Raw genomic sequence first — 16060 nt, forward strand, 5'->3', positions numbered from 1 at the left:
GGACTAACTGATCCAGTTTGAGGGAACATGAGACTGCTAAACTTTGGTGATCCTGAACAAACTGGGGCATTTGGTTGGCCTGTCCCTATCCCTGCAGGCCTCGGTATGTTTGGTTGCTCTCAGCTTCCCTATCATGGTTTCATCTCTCTGGCTCATCTGAGTCCCTGTCTGCCCCCAGGAACATCTTGAGCTTAGGGCTGTTTCTTCCTCAAATTTGTACCCAACTCCTGGAATATAGTAGATGTTCATATGTGCAAAAAACTAATAAATGCTTTCTAGTGTGTTCCTGATCCTTTGTCTCCTCATGCCTCTTCTTAGGACGTCTTTCCCCCTTCCCATTTTAACTCCCTTTTTATAGAAGATCTAAGATAAAGACCCACATCTAGTGTAGAAAAACATTCCAGATTCTTCTATCAGAGCTGACTAAAATGGTTTCTCCATCCTCTGGGTAAAGAGCCCTACTATCTTATGTCCTCTGCCTTTGGTTTAGTTATGTAGAAGGACTGACCACATGGAAAAGAGACCGGCCATTCTTGTGTCTCATCCTCTCCAAAGACTGGACACCAAGAACCATGTTCATCCCACCATTACAATAACAACTCTCAGTCAGAGCAACAGCAGGTAACAAAGGTCACCTGCCTCTTGGATTGCTCTCGGTCCTTTAGAACCTGAGGAGGAAATCAAAGCAGAAGAGGAAGTGAAGCCCAGAGAAGATGAAGGACCTGAGCAAGTCACACAGCAGTAAGGGGAGACAGTAGGGCTGAGAGTCCTTCTTCAGTTTGCAAATCTGCCACCAGCTGCTAGACTCTTCCTGGACACAGAGCCTGCCGATGTCTGGATCTCACCTGCCCTATCCCGCCTTACATTTTTCTGCCCAGACATCATTTGAATCTCTCACTTTCTTGGATTCAAAAGGTGGAAGTCTCCAGCTCTTCTATAAACTGACCATGGTGCGGGTACAGTCTCCATAAGACAAGTCCCTAGAATTTCCTGACTGATTTTTGGTTACATTTCTGCACCTATCTGTGGTCTAGGAGAAGTTGTATTCATTTTAGAATGTTTAGAGTGTTGAGAGCTCTTGATCTGTAACTGAAGACTGTTATGGGTGGGTCTAAATTTATATTCATTATAGTATTAACAGCTAACACTTATTCTCTCCCAGACACTGTGCAAAGGGATTCCCATGTATTAACCCAATTACACTTAATACAACCCAGTAGGCTGGTTCTCTTGTTACACTGCAGATGAAGAAACTGAGGCTTGAAAGATTAGATTTTCCTTTCAGAACACACATCAGGCAGTGGTGGACTAGGATTCATACCCATATTGTCTCTCTGGTACTCTGACAACCTCCTATAACACCCTTCAAGTTATGCTCAATTCTAGACTGGAATTTAAACGGAAAGTCTCATGATGAGAGTTTACAAACATGCAGGTTTACAAACCTGCCAGATTGCACTGCCCAAGTTTGTCCAGAGCAGAGAATGTGCCTGCTCAGCCAGGAGTGCACACAGATGAAATGTTGACCGTTCAGTCCCATGTCACTGTCTCTCCTCTGTGGCCTGATTATCTGGATCTTTCACTGAAGCTGTAGGGACCATGGATTTAGAAAAGGACTAGTCTAATTGTATCCTGCGAATCATAGGTATCTCCTAGCTAATAATAATCGCAGTTCACCCGTGTGCAAGACCTTGCAATCACACAGTTCCTTGACCTGGAAGAGTTCAATTTGATCCTTCTCATCACCTGACCTGGAAAGCAGGTGATTGTGACAAGTCTTGGTTTCTAGGTAATCTAAGGGCCAGGCAAAGGGACAGAAGGTGGTTCCTCTTTAGCCCTGTGTCTGGAAACCTGAGGACCTGCAGCACGGGATGGAGCTTGCAGAATCTGAGCAGAGCTCTGTCTCTATTTGGACTTACACAGAGAACACACATGGAACAGATGTGGCCCTGCAATGTGGGTAATTGCAAAAGGGACAGAACATGGTCTCCGAAAAAGATACAGAGAGTAAAAAGACAAAACACAGAGCAGAAGGGAAGTGGCATGGCTCACAGACATGTGCAAGTGATTGGAGCCTTCAGGGATCACCTTACACCCAGGGGAAATCAAGCAGGTGGTGGTGCTGTGGGCGGTGATGGGGTTTGAAAGTAATTATTCCCAGCTTATTATTCAGAACAGTGACATTTATGGCTGAGCAAGTCAGAAGAGAGAAAATCCATGCTACAATGAGTGGGTCACCCTTTATGACATTTGGCCTTCTTGACTGAATCCATATCCTGTAAACTGTGGCTGTGGTGACATCTGAATTGGACAGTGAGATCTTGAAGAAAGACATTCTTATTAAAAGGCAGAATGCAAATCTCTCCTACATAGGAGAATCTCATGGCTGTGAGATTTCAGGAGAACAGTGCAAGTGTGTGAAGTCACAGATCATGGAAGGGACAGAGGAGAGTCTGAGGCTTAGGGAAAGACTCCTTGTCACCCACAGGCAGAGGCAGGGCTGGACACACAATCTGGAGGCCTGCCTCCTACCTTGGTGCCTTGAGGGACTCCATCAGATACTCTGGGCTGTGGGGTTGACTTGGCCTGAGCAGCCAAATTGTCTCTCATCTTTCTGTCAGCCTCGTGGTTCAACTGCACAGCCAGGGCTAAAGAAGACGGTATTTTTGCATTCTGGAGAACAGCAAACTTTGTTTTCCTTTCTCTTTCTCTCTTTCTCCATTTGAATAGGTCAACCTCAGGCAGATATTAAGTACACAATAAATCGTTGTTAAATATACTACTTTCCCATCAATAATGCATTTTGTTATTAATAGGGAATTAATATCAGTTCAACTGTAAGAAGTCTTGAAAATAAGGAAAAGTTGTTAGAGAAAAATAAAAATATTTTAAATGTCCACAATGCAGACAAATGTGTACTAACACTTAAGTATATCTTCTCCCAGCCCCTCATAGATAAATATGTTCACATATATAGTTAATAAAATTGGGGCCATGATTTATACAGTAACCTCTCATTATCTTTAGTTTCACTTTCCACAGTTTGGGTTACCCATAATCAATCACAGTCTGAAAATATTTAGTGGAAAATTCCAGAAATACACAATTTGTAAGTTTTAAATTGTGTATCATTCTGAGGAATGTGATGAGACCTCACACCATTGCATTCCATTCCACTTGGGATGTGACTCATCCCTTTTTTTATATACAACCTTCCAAAAGTCAGTTAGTAGCTGCCATCTCAGTTATTAGATTGACTGTTGTGGTATTGCAGTGCTGTGCTCAGGAAAACCTTAGATAAAAGCTTCTTGCTATATCTCAATGCCTAAATCTTTCATCTCACTTGATATCATCATATAGTCATTGTATCATCTCATCACCATAGGAAAAAGGGGAGAACAGAACAACAAGATATTTTGGGAGAGAGAGAGAAAAAAAAGAGAGGGACAACATTAACATAACTTTTATCATAGTATACTACTACGATCATTCTATTTATTAGTTGTATTATTATTGATCTCTCATTGTGCCTAATTTATAAATTAAACCTTATCATAGGTATATGCAAGAAAAGTATAGTATATAGGGTTCAGTACTATCCATGGTTTCAGGTATCCATTGTGGATATTGGAACTTAACCTCCAGGGATAAGGATGAAAACTATTATGTCACAGATGATTGATAGATAGAAAGATAGGTAGATACCCACATTGGTATGTAATTTTTAAACTTATTTTAACAGAAATATTTTCTCTATATTAGTAAAGTTTCTCAGAAAAAAAAGCACATCTTTGAGCCTGGTAGGATTGCTTGCAATTTATCTAACCCATTTCTTCTTATAAACATTGCTGTAAACGACATCATACCTGAGCCATCCTATCTTCTTGAGATTCTTTAGGCTCGTTCTTTGGCAGTGAGTGAGAGGAACAGGGCTAGATTCTCATTACACCAAGGATCACTTGAAAGATGGTGCAGATGGTCATTGTGACTTGCTCATAGCTCACAGCATGCTTCAGAAATGTCAAGTTCTCTGGTTACTCAGCAATCTGTGCCTAATAATCATTTTTAAATCGATAGGAGAAGGTGGCACAAAGACATGGAGTGTGAGATGGACAGAGGTGACATGCAGACAATAAGGAGTTTGGTTTAAGAACAATGAACACTGCTCATCATTAGCTCTTTTCCCCAAAGCATGGATACACTAAAGCTCTGTAGGGACATTCATGCAATGGATAGAGTGACTTTGTAAAGCAGAAGACAGTCCCAGTCTCCTGGTAGCCTGAAAGACAGTTCAATAAGCAAGGATGTTAGTCAATCCATATGGCATTTCTCCTTTGCTATAAAAATGTGTGTTTTGCACTCTTAACTGATAGAAGTGTCAATTCGACACACTAATATTCTTAAGCCTCCACAACAGGCTTCCAGCATATCTTTCTGGTCATGTTTTCCATTTATCCACTTACATAAGTTTCAGATTTCAGCTAAGAGAGAAATCCCTTTCTGATCCAAAGATGCTCTCAAATTTCTCCTTTTAGAAGTTTGCTAGGAAAAATTCCTACCTCCAGAACTCCTTGAGCGGAAAAGGGTTTCTTCTTCTCATAGCTTGCAGAAATCCTACTGAATTCTCTAAATCTGAGATTTGCTCAAGACTCAGTTTTAGGGGTCTCACATGGGCCCTTCATCATATCAAGAGTCAATGGATTGAATGAGCACCAAAATTTCACACCCAACAAATCTAATATCATCTAGTGAAAGAGTAAAGTCAGAAATAGAATGCACACCATGCCCCTGGTTAGTGGATATGGAAGACAAAAGAGTGGTGGGCTGTCATGGTGCCCAATAAGAAAGGGATAGGGTGGGATCTGTTATTCCAACCCAACCTTGGTTTCTTCACCCAGAGATGAAATAGGCAAACAGAAAACTTCACTCATTTCTAATGGAAATATTCCTCAACACAGTTGAGAAATACATGAACTGTGCATTGAACCAAAAAAGGATTTGGATCTGGGTAACCCGAAATTTCAATTTTGTTCAATCTGAACTGGTTTCTAATGAAAATGACAGCACTGATCTGTAGTTGGCCCTCACCCCCTTGGGCTCTCTTGTGTCTGAATTATGGATGGTATCACTTGGTCAAAGTGATATCTTTTCCAGAAAGTAGGAGCCTTGGGGACATATCATCTAGTGAAAGAGTAAAGTCAGGGTCTGAGCAAGGGCAAGATGTCACAAAAGCCCAGGTCAGGCCAGGTAGGGGAGACTATCTGGACCATCCAACCAAGTGTTCATCACAGGTCTGGACAAAGAAGGAGAGAACCCCACTATGATACAGAGGACACATGGAATGAAAAGACAAGAACAGAATTTTCAAATAGGAGTTGTGATGACGGTCACTATGAAGGGAGAGATGGAAGAAAGGTACTCTGTAAATGTCAGGGCAACTGGAGCTAGGTATTGCTCATTGATATATTTTGTGAAAAAAAAAAGTTCAAAGTTTAGAAGAGTCCTAAAAATCAAAATGTAAACAAACATATTTCCACCACCCCAGTCTTAGGGGATATACTTTATATTCTTTCCTTTTTAAAGGGAGCAAACATTCCCAAATGAACAAAAATCTATAACAACCAGCTTCGTTCTCATTTCTGACCTCCCTTCTCTGTGGCAACTACTATTAGCATGACACATGTTTTCCAGTTGTGTTCATCAGCTTTGTGTCATTATAACAAAATATCTGATATAATCAACTTAAACAGAAGAAAGATTCATTTTGGCTCAAGGTTTTAGAGGTTTCAGACCATAGCCAATTGGTTTCATTGCTTTGGGGCCTGTTGTAAGGCAGAGCATAATGTCAGGGAACTCATGGAGGAGCAAAGCTGCTCACCTCCTGGTACCTGGGAAGCAGAGAGAGTGAAAAAAGGGACTAGATCCCAATATCACCTTCAAGGGCATGGCCCTAATGACCTAACTGCCTTCTGCTGGGACCCACCTCCTAAAGGTTCTACCACTTTCCACTAGCACCACAGGCTAGTGGAAGACATTGGCATATGAGTTTTGGGGGGACATTTAAGATCCAAATCATAACACCAGTCATTGCTTTTATATTTTTACAAACATATACTTCTATAACCAATATATAATATTGACTTCTCTATCTATGGGTGATTTTTAAATTTATATAAATAACATTTTTTCATATGCTTTATTTTTCATATTTTTGTCCCAATAATGTTTTAGGGATCCACTCATGTCAGCATATATGATATAGCTCATTTCATTTAATTGCTGTGTCTAGATTCTTTTATACGAAATTACACACAAATTATACACAATTTTAAGATGTAAGGTTACTCCACTTTTTAGTTAACACTTGATCTTTTCCTTTTCTTAGCCATTTTGATGTGTGGTTTTTATTTTCATTTCCCTGCTTACTAATGCTGTTGAAAATTTTTATGTTTGTTTACTATACTGATATTCTATTTTGTGTTCGAATCTTTTGCCAGTTGTTTTGTTGATTGTATTATATGCCTTTTCTTACTAATTTGTAGAAATTGTTTGTATACCCTGGATACAATCTATGTTTATTTTGTTTTGTTTTCTGTGTATCAACTAGTTTCCCAATTTATAAATTGCCTTATAATTTTGTTAGTTAAATATTTAAATGAAAAAAAATCCTAAATTTAACCAAGTTATTTTTGTAATTTGTGCTTTTTATTTCCCACTTAGCTGATGTTTACATCTGCCAAATCATTTAATATTCCTTTTTATTATATTCTCAAAACTTTATTAGTTTACTTTTTACATTGATATTCATAATTCATCTGCAATGTACTTTTTGCATTACTTTCTCCCATAAAAATCTGAGGTGACCTAGCACCATTTTATGAACATACTTAGTTTACTATTGCCCTAATACTTTATCATAAATCATTTTTGGGTTTGTTTGAATTTTTTTTTTGTCATTTATCTATTTGTGTGCTCTTTCTTAATATCACAAAATCTTCATTACCAAAGCTTTGTAAAACATGATACTCAACAAAACAACTCCTCACACTTTGATCTTCTACTCTTGGCCTTTTATATGTAAACTTTCATCTTAACTTGTGAATTTTCATGCACAAAAAATTATCTCAATAATGTTTAGAGTTTTCTGAATAAACATCTTATACATTTTTCATTAGATTTATTACTAGATCTGTGGTTTGTATTGACCTTATTCTAAATGGCATCATTTTATATCTAACTTTCCAACTTCATCTTTTGACATAAATAGAATGCAGTGGCTATTTTCATCTTTTTTATTGTTTCAAGTACATTATTTTAATTATTATTATTTTATAATATGTCTCCCTTCATTTTTCTGTTTTGGAACTCTCCTAACTACCCATTTAACTTTACTCTTCCACCAGGAAACAAAACAGATAGGGAAAGAAAACTTTATGGATTGTTGGAAGCCAAGCCATAAAGTGTCAAGGCAGTGGTGCTCATGAACAGGGACAGAGCTATTAGGAAATCTGATCTCTTCATATCTCTGTATCAAAGCAAAATGGGTCTCCTTGATCCAGTGATTAGAAAATTATACCAGTTTTTGGAGCAAACTGAATGGGAAGGAAGTTCCCACTTTCATTCATCCAAGTCATAATGGACCAGGCAGTAGAGCTTACTGTAACTCCCCCAGAGTTTGCATTTCTTTCTATTTTCTACTATTACTACTAGCTACCATTTGATAACATTGAATTGTTACCTAATTTAATCCTTTAAAGAGCCCCATGATTTAAACATTCCAATTCTTACCCAGATGAGGAAACAGGTTCACAGAACTTTTCCAAGATCATCAACCCAGTCTGGTCTGATCTGGATCTTATGCTCCACTGGTATTTCTTTTCTCTTAGCTAAGAATTTTAGAATACTGATCCATTGTTCTGAACATCCAGGTCTGAAGAAAAAAAAGACTTACTGAGCAAGAGCATCACTCAAGAGACTTTCTGACCAAGATTTTTTGTTAGGGGAATAGGGTGAGATGGTGGGCAGCAGGGCACAACCTTGGGAAACAGTGGTGTTGGTAGCAAACAAGTGGATAAGAAGCCAAACCAGATGTTTCCTGATTGCATTCCTATTTTAGCAGGTTGAATAGTATCCCCTCAAAATTTATGTGTATCTGGAGCCTTGGAATGCAACATTACTTGGAAATAGAATATTTTCAGATGTACTGAAGTTATAATGAGGTCATACTGGGTTAGGAATTGCTATGGTTTGGATGTTGAATGTCCCTCAAAGGCTCATATGTTAAAGGCTAGGTTCCCAGTGTAGCGCTATTGGGAGCTAGAAGAATCTTTAGGAAGTGGGGCCTAATGGGAAGTCCTTGGGTCATTGCAGATATGCCCTCAAAGGGTATTGTGTTACCCTAGCCAGTCCCCCTCTTTGTTTCTGCCTTATGAGATTTAAGTATCCGATTATAATAGACACTCCTCACCATTGCCATCTAGCACCTTTACGAAAGGCAATGGAGCCATCTAATCTTGAACTGGAGTTTCCAGAGCTATGAACCAAAATAAATCTTTCCTCTTGTGTAAATCAATTGACTCAGGTATTTTTTTATAGTAACATAAAGCTAATTAACACAGGTATCCCTTACTAAATCCAATAACTGTTGTCCTTAAAAGGAGTGGACTCAGAGACAGACACGTGGAAGAAGGCCACGTAATAACAGAGTTGAGATTGTGCTGTCACAAGTCAAGGAATGCAAAGGATTGCCAGCAATGGCTAAAAGCTGGAAGAAGAAGAAAGGATCCTCCCTTGGAGGCTTTGGAGCAAATGTGACTCTGCCAACACCTTGATTTCTGACTTCTGGCCTCAAAAACTATGAAAAAAAATTCTATGTTTTAAGTCACTTGGTTTATGACAATTTGTTAAAACAGCCCTGAGAAATGAATGATCCTCCTTAGGACCAAGAAAGTCCCTGTTGAAATCATTGAAATGACATTTAAAGATATTGATAATTTCTATTATTTTGATTATCTGACTTGTACAATGGTCTGTTTCTCTGCATGTGAGATCAAACAAAACTCGGAGCTAGATGGAGCTGCTTCTCATTGTGTTTACTCTAAGCTGTGGCAGGTTTCTCAAAATGAGTGGTGCCTGGTGTGTAGTAGACCCTGCATGTATAAACAGGTTGAATGAATAAATATATTTATGAATGAAGAGTATGGGAGGCAAAGGAAATGATTATATTTCTCTGTGAGTAAAAGACCTCATATTTGTAGAAGATGATCTGGGTTGGCATAGACAAATCTTGTATCAGTTACTGAGTGTCTTTGAGCCAGTGACCCAGCCTCACTGAGACTTTGTTTCTTCACCTGTGAGTGAAACCGACAATGCTTTCCTTGAGAAGTTACTGAGAGTATTAGTCATCTATGTATCTATGGTCATAGCTGTTATAATGTAAATTTACTCCCACTCTCTTCTCAAGTGGAAGTGCATAACTGTAACACCCACAATGTCTCTCTGAAGGTGCATGCACATGTTTTATGGCATAGGGGTATGTACCAGTGCATGTACTTTTCTTGGTGAAGTGTGTACATCAAATAGTTATCCTTAGATAAACCTGGAAAATCGTGATCACCCTTGGCAGTCATTGAATTTAACTCCAGCAATATCAAAGCTTTTCAAGCACTCTTGAGAGTGAAGCATCAAAGAATTAAGTCACTTGGTCACACATTTTAAATCTCTCTAACATTTTCCTCATTTATCCTGGGACTGTCAACACAGCTGTTACTGGGTCTAGGTGTAGACAGCTTTCTAAACGGAGTGGTAAGTGCATTGGTTCTGGCTTAATAGACATGGTATTAGATGTATTCCAGTTTTGGCTACTGAACTCAATAAATCATTTTCCCTGGAGGAAATAAAAAGGAATAAAAAAGGAAAGGAAGAAGAGAAAAGACATCAATCTTAACTGATAATGATCCCAGAAGCTTCTTTCCCAGGGAGGAGTTCAGGGAGAGTGGGTGAAGAAAAGTGCTATTAGTAGATATAGTTAACCTGTCCTCAGATTTATTTGTCAATTTTCCTAACGCTGAGCTGTGTCCCTGGAGAATGTGTTCCCAAGACACATTGTAAGTGAACAGCGGGAAGTGGTTGCTGAAGGCAGTGGCTCCAGGTACCTTGGAAGCAGATGTTGGCAAACAATTACTCTGCATGGCCTGGTCCCCAGCCAGTTTCTTAAGCTTCACCAGATCCTATAACCAGAGCAAAGTGGCTTCAAGCTCCACTTGGCTGATTTTAAATCCAGACACACACACACAAACTATTAGGAGACATTGCATTGGTATTTTTATGAGTTTGTAAATCCATTCTTTCTTAATGCCTTGGACACCTTGGACAACTGGTTGGGTGGCTGGGAGGAGGGGAAAGACAGGAATTCCATTAACAAGTCAGCGTGGGCACTGAAACTAGATCCTCTGATCCTAATGAATGTGCTCTTTCTATTGCAATGCACTGTCCTGGAGGTGGCAGATACTCAAGGCCTCTCAGTCTCATCCGAGATTCTCCCCTTGATCTGCTTTTCCATAAATCTACACTTGCCATCCAGGTCTCCAGCCACACTGAATTCCTTGCCTTTCATGGATGCACTATTAGATCTAAGTCAATGTCTTTGCATTGGCTGTCCCTCCCTGCAATCTGGAACATTCTCTACTTAGAATAGCTGTTGACCTCTTGGCTGCCTTCCCAATTCTAAATAAAGGACAGCCACTTCTTAAAAGTTTTATCTAGATCACTTTTTTTTAAATCTCCTGGTTTCTCATCCTTCTATTTTCCTTAGCCCTTCTCCCTAAGTCTCTGCTTGCCTGGCTGCCTTTCTCAACAAGCTGTACTTTTACCTCTGCACCTCCTTACTCAAGCAATGCTCAGCTCTAGCGGCTTTTGGCAAAAAGTGTTCAATGAATGCAGGAAGTAATGAGTGAACAAATCCAGTGAAAGACCGCTGCAAAAGTCTATACCATCCTTGTATGTCACATATATTATTATATATCATGCTAAATAAACCCTGACTGAGCCAGCTCTCCCCAAACCAGGCTGCAAACATCTTTCTGAGAAGGCAGAAGTCCAGTTGGATTATAAACTAAGCATCAGAAATAATTAGTGTTGCAGACATCAAGTAGCATATCCAATTATCTCATATATCTAAGAATGGAGTTTTCTCATTCAACTAGTACTGGCTTACATGTGACTTTGAGCAAGTTTCCATTGTTTAATCTTCCTACTCATGGCAGAGCAATAAAGACTTTGATGTCTACCTCAAGGATTAATGAGATCATATTTGTGAGAGCTCTAAACATCTTAAGAAAAATACTTGCTCATGACTATGTACTGCCATTTCACTTGAGGCACATAAGGGCCATGAAAGTTGCCTCCACTCTTTTTCACTATGTAAGGCATACCATCTTAGTTCAACAGGTCACGGTGGGGAAGGTTTCAAGTAGATAATTCTAAGTAAGGAAGAGATAGAGATGATGTCTCTGGGATATATATTTTAACTAGCAGCGGGTATAAGATGAAGCCACCACAGTGTATTTTCTCTTAGGTAATCCTCCCATGATAAATTTGAGAAGTTGTTTCCAGCCCCAGATGGTTAGTCTTGATGATTTCTGTAACCCAAGGCTCCACTGCTGCAGGTACTAAATTCTATAAAATGTTCCTCACTGAAAAGTGGAAAGAGTCTTGCCCTGGGAATATGGGAGCTCTACTCTGAAAGAAGCCTGGGTCCTGGGTGCTATGGCTTTTACCTTCCTCCTAGGGAATGACTGAAATAAGCCTTTCACATAGAAACAAAAGAACAAGAAACAAAAGGCAACAACAGACTTAAGCCATAACATGTCAACAATTGCCTTAAAGGTAAATGATCTACGTATACCAGTTGAAAGTTAGAAATGGACAAGATAGATTAAACACACAGTCAAGGCGATCATGGCTGCTATTACTGCTGCCACCACTGCCAGTGCACGAAAGGCAGGTATCTATGCCTCAGAATGACACATGAAACTTCCAGGAAATTATGACTGTCAGGAACAAGACACAGAAAAAAAATCCATGATGGTCTCATAGCTATAGGAGGCTTGCTTGTGGGAAACAGACCAGTTATGGTGATATAGCATGCCACTGACCTTAACCACAAATCCTGTTTCAATGCCTTCTTTAAAGGATTGCATTAAGGATATGCAAGAGATTCCCTAGCACTTTTGTGACTACCCCTTCCCTGCAGAAAGATGAACCTTCCTTCTCAACAGGATACCTTACCCTGTAATGGATGAACTGGCCAAGATGCTGCCTCCTGTTTTTATTAGGATTACAGTTGGAACTGGAGCTTACAGCCTTAGCAGATTTGCATTCAGTCATCCAGAGCTTGTGGAAGGACTTGTGCTCATTAACATTGACCCTTGTGCTAAAGGTTGGATTGACTGGGCAGCTTCCAAACTCCCAGGCTTGACAACCAATGTTGTGAATATTATTTTGGCTCATTACTTTGAATAGGAAGAATTGCAGGCCAACCTGGACCTGATTTAAACTTACAGTCTGTGTATTACACAAAATATCAACCAAAAAAAAATCTATGTCTCTTCCTGGGTTCCTACAATAAACTCACAGGCCTAGAGATTGAAAAATCTATAAGGGCCAACATAATATCTGATTGAAAATATGGAAGTATTCTCTTTACTGATAGTAGGGGAAATTTACCTGCAGTTGAGGCTATGGTTGATTGCAATTATTGTCCAAAATCTATAGAAACAACTTAACTACCAATGGTGGACTGTGAGGGACTGCACCCAGAGTTCAGACTGGGAATCTTCCTGATCCTTTCTGCAGGGAATCAGCTACTTACCATCTATCTGCCAGCATAACCCAGTTCACTCTATGTTGAATTCACTCTACCTTAATTAAGTATCACTGGCTTTGGAGAAATTTCCTTCATCCAGTCTGTCACCAGCAATTGTTAAGATGGAACTCAAGAATCTTGTGAGTCCCTTGATGCTCTGGGCCAACGCCAAACCATGGAGCTGCCCTGCTAAGGAGATGCTTTTTCCCTGGATCTTGAAATTCCACCCTCCATAATATAACTTTATCCCATAAACTGTCCTCCATTATTTTTAACACATGCACGGTCACTGAGCCTCTCTCAAGCATTCTGGATTTAACCTTCTTTCTACCCATCAATGCCCCTCCAACTCTTTTTCCCTGTATGTACCCAAAATTACTTCCATGCCATTACTTTAACATTCTAACATCTTTGGATGATCTGATCTCTATGTCTTCTCACACCAATTTTTTCCTGCACTCTAAGTATGTATCTAATAAGATTCTTTGGTCTCAACTTCATGTGTGCGCAAGCATATGTGTCTCTGTTTGTGTGTACACAGTTCTGTCATTTTATACATGCCTTCTGGAAGTGCTCCTTCAAACAACAAAATAGGAATTTCTTTGTATTCTCATTGGAATTTTTAAGGGAAATGTACAGAACACATTTCCAGGTTGAGTAGGCCACTGCTATCTCTTTTGGTTACAAATTGCTCAATAGAGTTTTTCAGAGAAATTTCAGGAAGGGGAATCTATAAGAAACATGGAAGATCATAATTACTCTTTGGTTGGTTGGTTGCTTGCTTGTGACCAATAGTGAAACGGTGTCTTCTATATAGAGGGCCAGGCAGGGTTGCCAGCTACCTCTTCTGTCTAAATCAATTTGCACATACATTTCTATAAATTAAAGGGAGGGATGTATTCTGTTAGAGACCCATGATTAATGAGATTCTGACACAATATGGATTTTTTTCCAAGGAGTGAGTGTGGCTTAACTACTGGGCTCCCAGAAAAAGGAGAGTAGAGACCAAAATGCCAGATCTCTGCTCAGCAAATAAAAACTGCTGTCACTACAGTGTCTGGTACCACTTATCTGCACAAAGTGCCTCCCAAGCCCATGATGGAGAGTGTTCTCCATCCTTCAGTCCCTCCAGAAGGGGTAGGTATGGCCTAAAGTTTATGGAGATGGTGAGAAAATGGGAGGGAAGAGAAGAATAGCTATTAACATAATAGGCTCTCCTGTTCAGGTAAATTGTTTTTGGCTTCCTGTTTACTATTACATGAGGGATTTCTCACCCATAAAGTATCACTGGGAGGAAGATGAAAGAACCATGAAGACCAACTGTCAAAGCAAGAGCCCAGCTAGTGGGAACATGGAGATATAAGCTTAGGATTACATGGTTCTGTTATAGGAATATAGCTTAGTTGGTAGAGTGCTTCTCTCGTGTGCACAAGGCACAAGACATTGGGTTCAATTCCCAGCACCACAACCACCAAAAAAAAAAAAAAAAATTGCATGGTTCTGAGACTTGGGAAAGAGTTTTCTAGATACATTGTGGGCTTTCTACTGAGTTAAAGAATGCACTCTGCTAGAGTATGACTATTCACAAATTATTAACTAAAGCTTTATATATCTCATTGTTTAAAAATACATGGCCTAAAACATGTTGTCTTCAAAATAAAAGTATGTAAAAAGTACAATGACACATGAATCTAATATACAATGACCTTGATAGATTGAATGTAAAAGGATAGAAGAAGTTATACTATGAAAACATTATTTTTTAAAAAGTAGTAGTAGTTATATAAATGACAGATAAAATAGGCTTTGGAGGAAAGAAAAAAGGTTACTAGAGACAGAATTGGAGATTGCATAATGATCAAAACATTAATCCACTAGGAAGAAATAAAGATCCTACCTATACATGTACCAAAACATAAAGCCTCAAATAACACATAAGAAGCTTACAGAACTGAAAGAAGGAATAGACATATCTGCAATTACAGTTACAATTTTCAATACCCTACTCTCAGCAATGAACAGAACTCCTAGACAGAAAATCTCAGTGACATAGAAACACTGAATAATACCATCGGCAACAGGAACTGATGGCTGTTTATAAACCACTCTACTCAATAAGAACAGAACAAACATTCTTTCTAAGTGTCCATGGAACATTGACCAAGATGGAATACTCTTTCATCATAAAACAAACCTTAAGATTTTTAAGATAACCAGATTAATACAAAGTATTGTTCTCTAACCATAATGGAATCAAACTAGACATCAGTAACAGAAAGACAACAGGAAAATCTCCAACTACATAGAAATGAAACCACATATTTAGTTGTAAATAACCTTTGGGACAAAAAGAAAATCTCAAAGGAAACATAAAAAATACATAATTAAATTAAAATAAAAGCCAACACATTAAAATATGTGGGGTGAAGTAATGCAGTGCTAGAGTGGGTTTTTAGCCCTAAATTGTTTAAAAAAGCAGAACAATCTCAATACTTAAGGTATCTATCTCAAGAAACTTGAGGGGGAAAAGTTCAAAATAAACCCAAAACAAGTGGAGAAAAGGAAAACATCTGAATTCACAAAGTGGAAAATAATAGGAAAAAAATCAGTGGTTTAAAAAATTCATTAAAACCAACAGGACAGACATCTAAGAAAGCTGACAAAGGAAAGTTAAGATGCAAATCACACATATCCAAAATGAAACAAAGGACAGCACTATTAATTCTGAAGTCATTGAAAAGAATGATAAAATATATCATAAACAACTTTACCTTGGTTAATTCAATAAGTTAGAAGAAAAGGACCTACTCCTCAAAAACCACAAACTACCAAAATTTAATGAGGATGAAATAGACAAACAACACTGATAGTCCTGTACCCAAGAAAGAAATTGCATTTGCAAATTAAGAGTCCCCCTGACCAAAAAAAAAAAAAAAAAAACATCCAGAACCAGATGAATTCTCTGGAGACTTCCACCCAAGATTTAAAGAAAAATTGATATCAATTTTACACAATTCTCCTAGAGGAAAGATCATACCACAATTCATTTTATGAGGGTACTATTATACTGGTTAGTAAAATGAAATTAGCTTTGTTTGTAATACCAAAGTTTGGTCTGTATAAAAATAATACCCAACAGACTGATACCTCTCATGAACTTTGACTCAAAATTCTTCAACAAAATATCCACAAAGT

General features: G+C 38.6%; 1 pseudogene; it reads left to right on the top strand.

The window, feature by feature from the left end:
* Positions 1-11181: 11181 nt before the first annotated feature.
* LOC114102437 (protein NDRG3-like) lies at positions 11182-12683 on the top strand (annotated as a pseudogene).
* Positions 12684-16060: the final 3377 nt, after the last annotated feature.

This window comes from Marmota flaviventris, chromosome 4, assembly GCF_047511675.1.
Source record: "Marmota flaviventris isolate mMarFla1 chromosome 4, mMarFla1.hap1, whole genome shotgun sequence".
Taxonomy (NCBI): domain Eukaryota; kingdom Metazoa; phylum Chordata; class Mammalia; order Rodentia; family Sciuridae; genus Marmota; species Marmota flaviventris.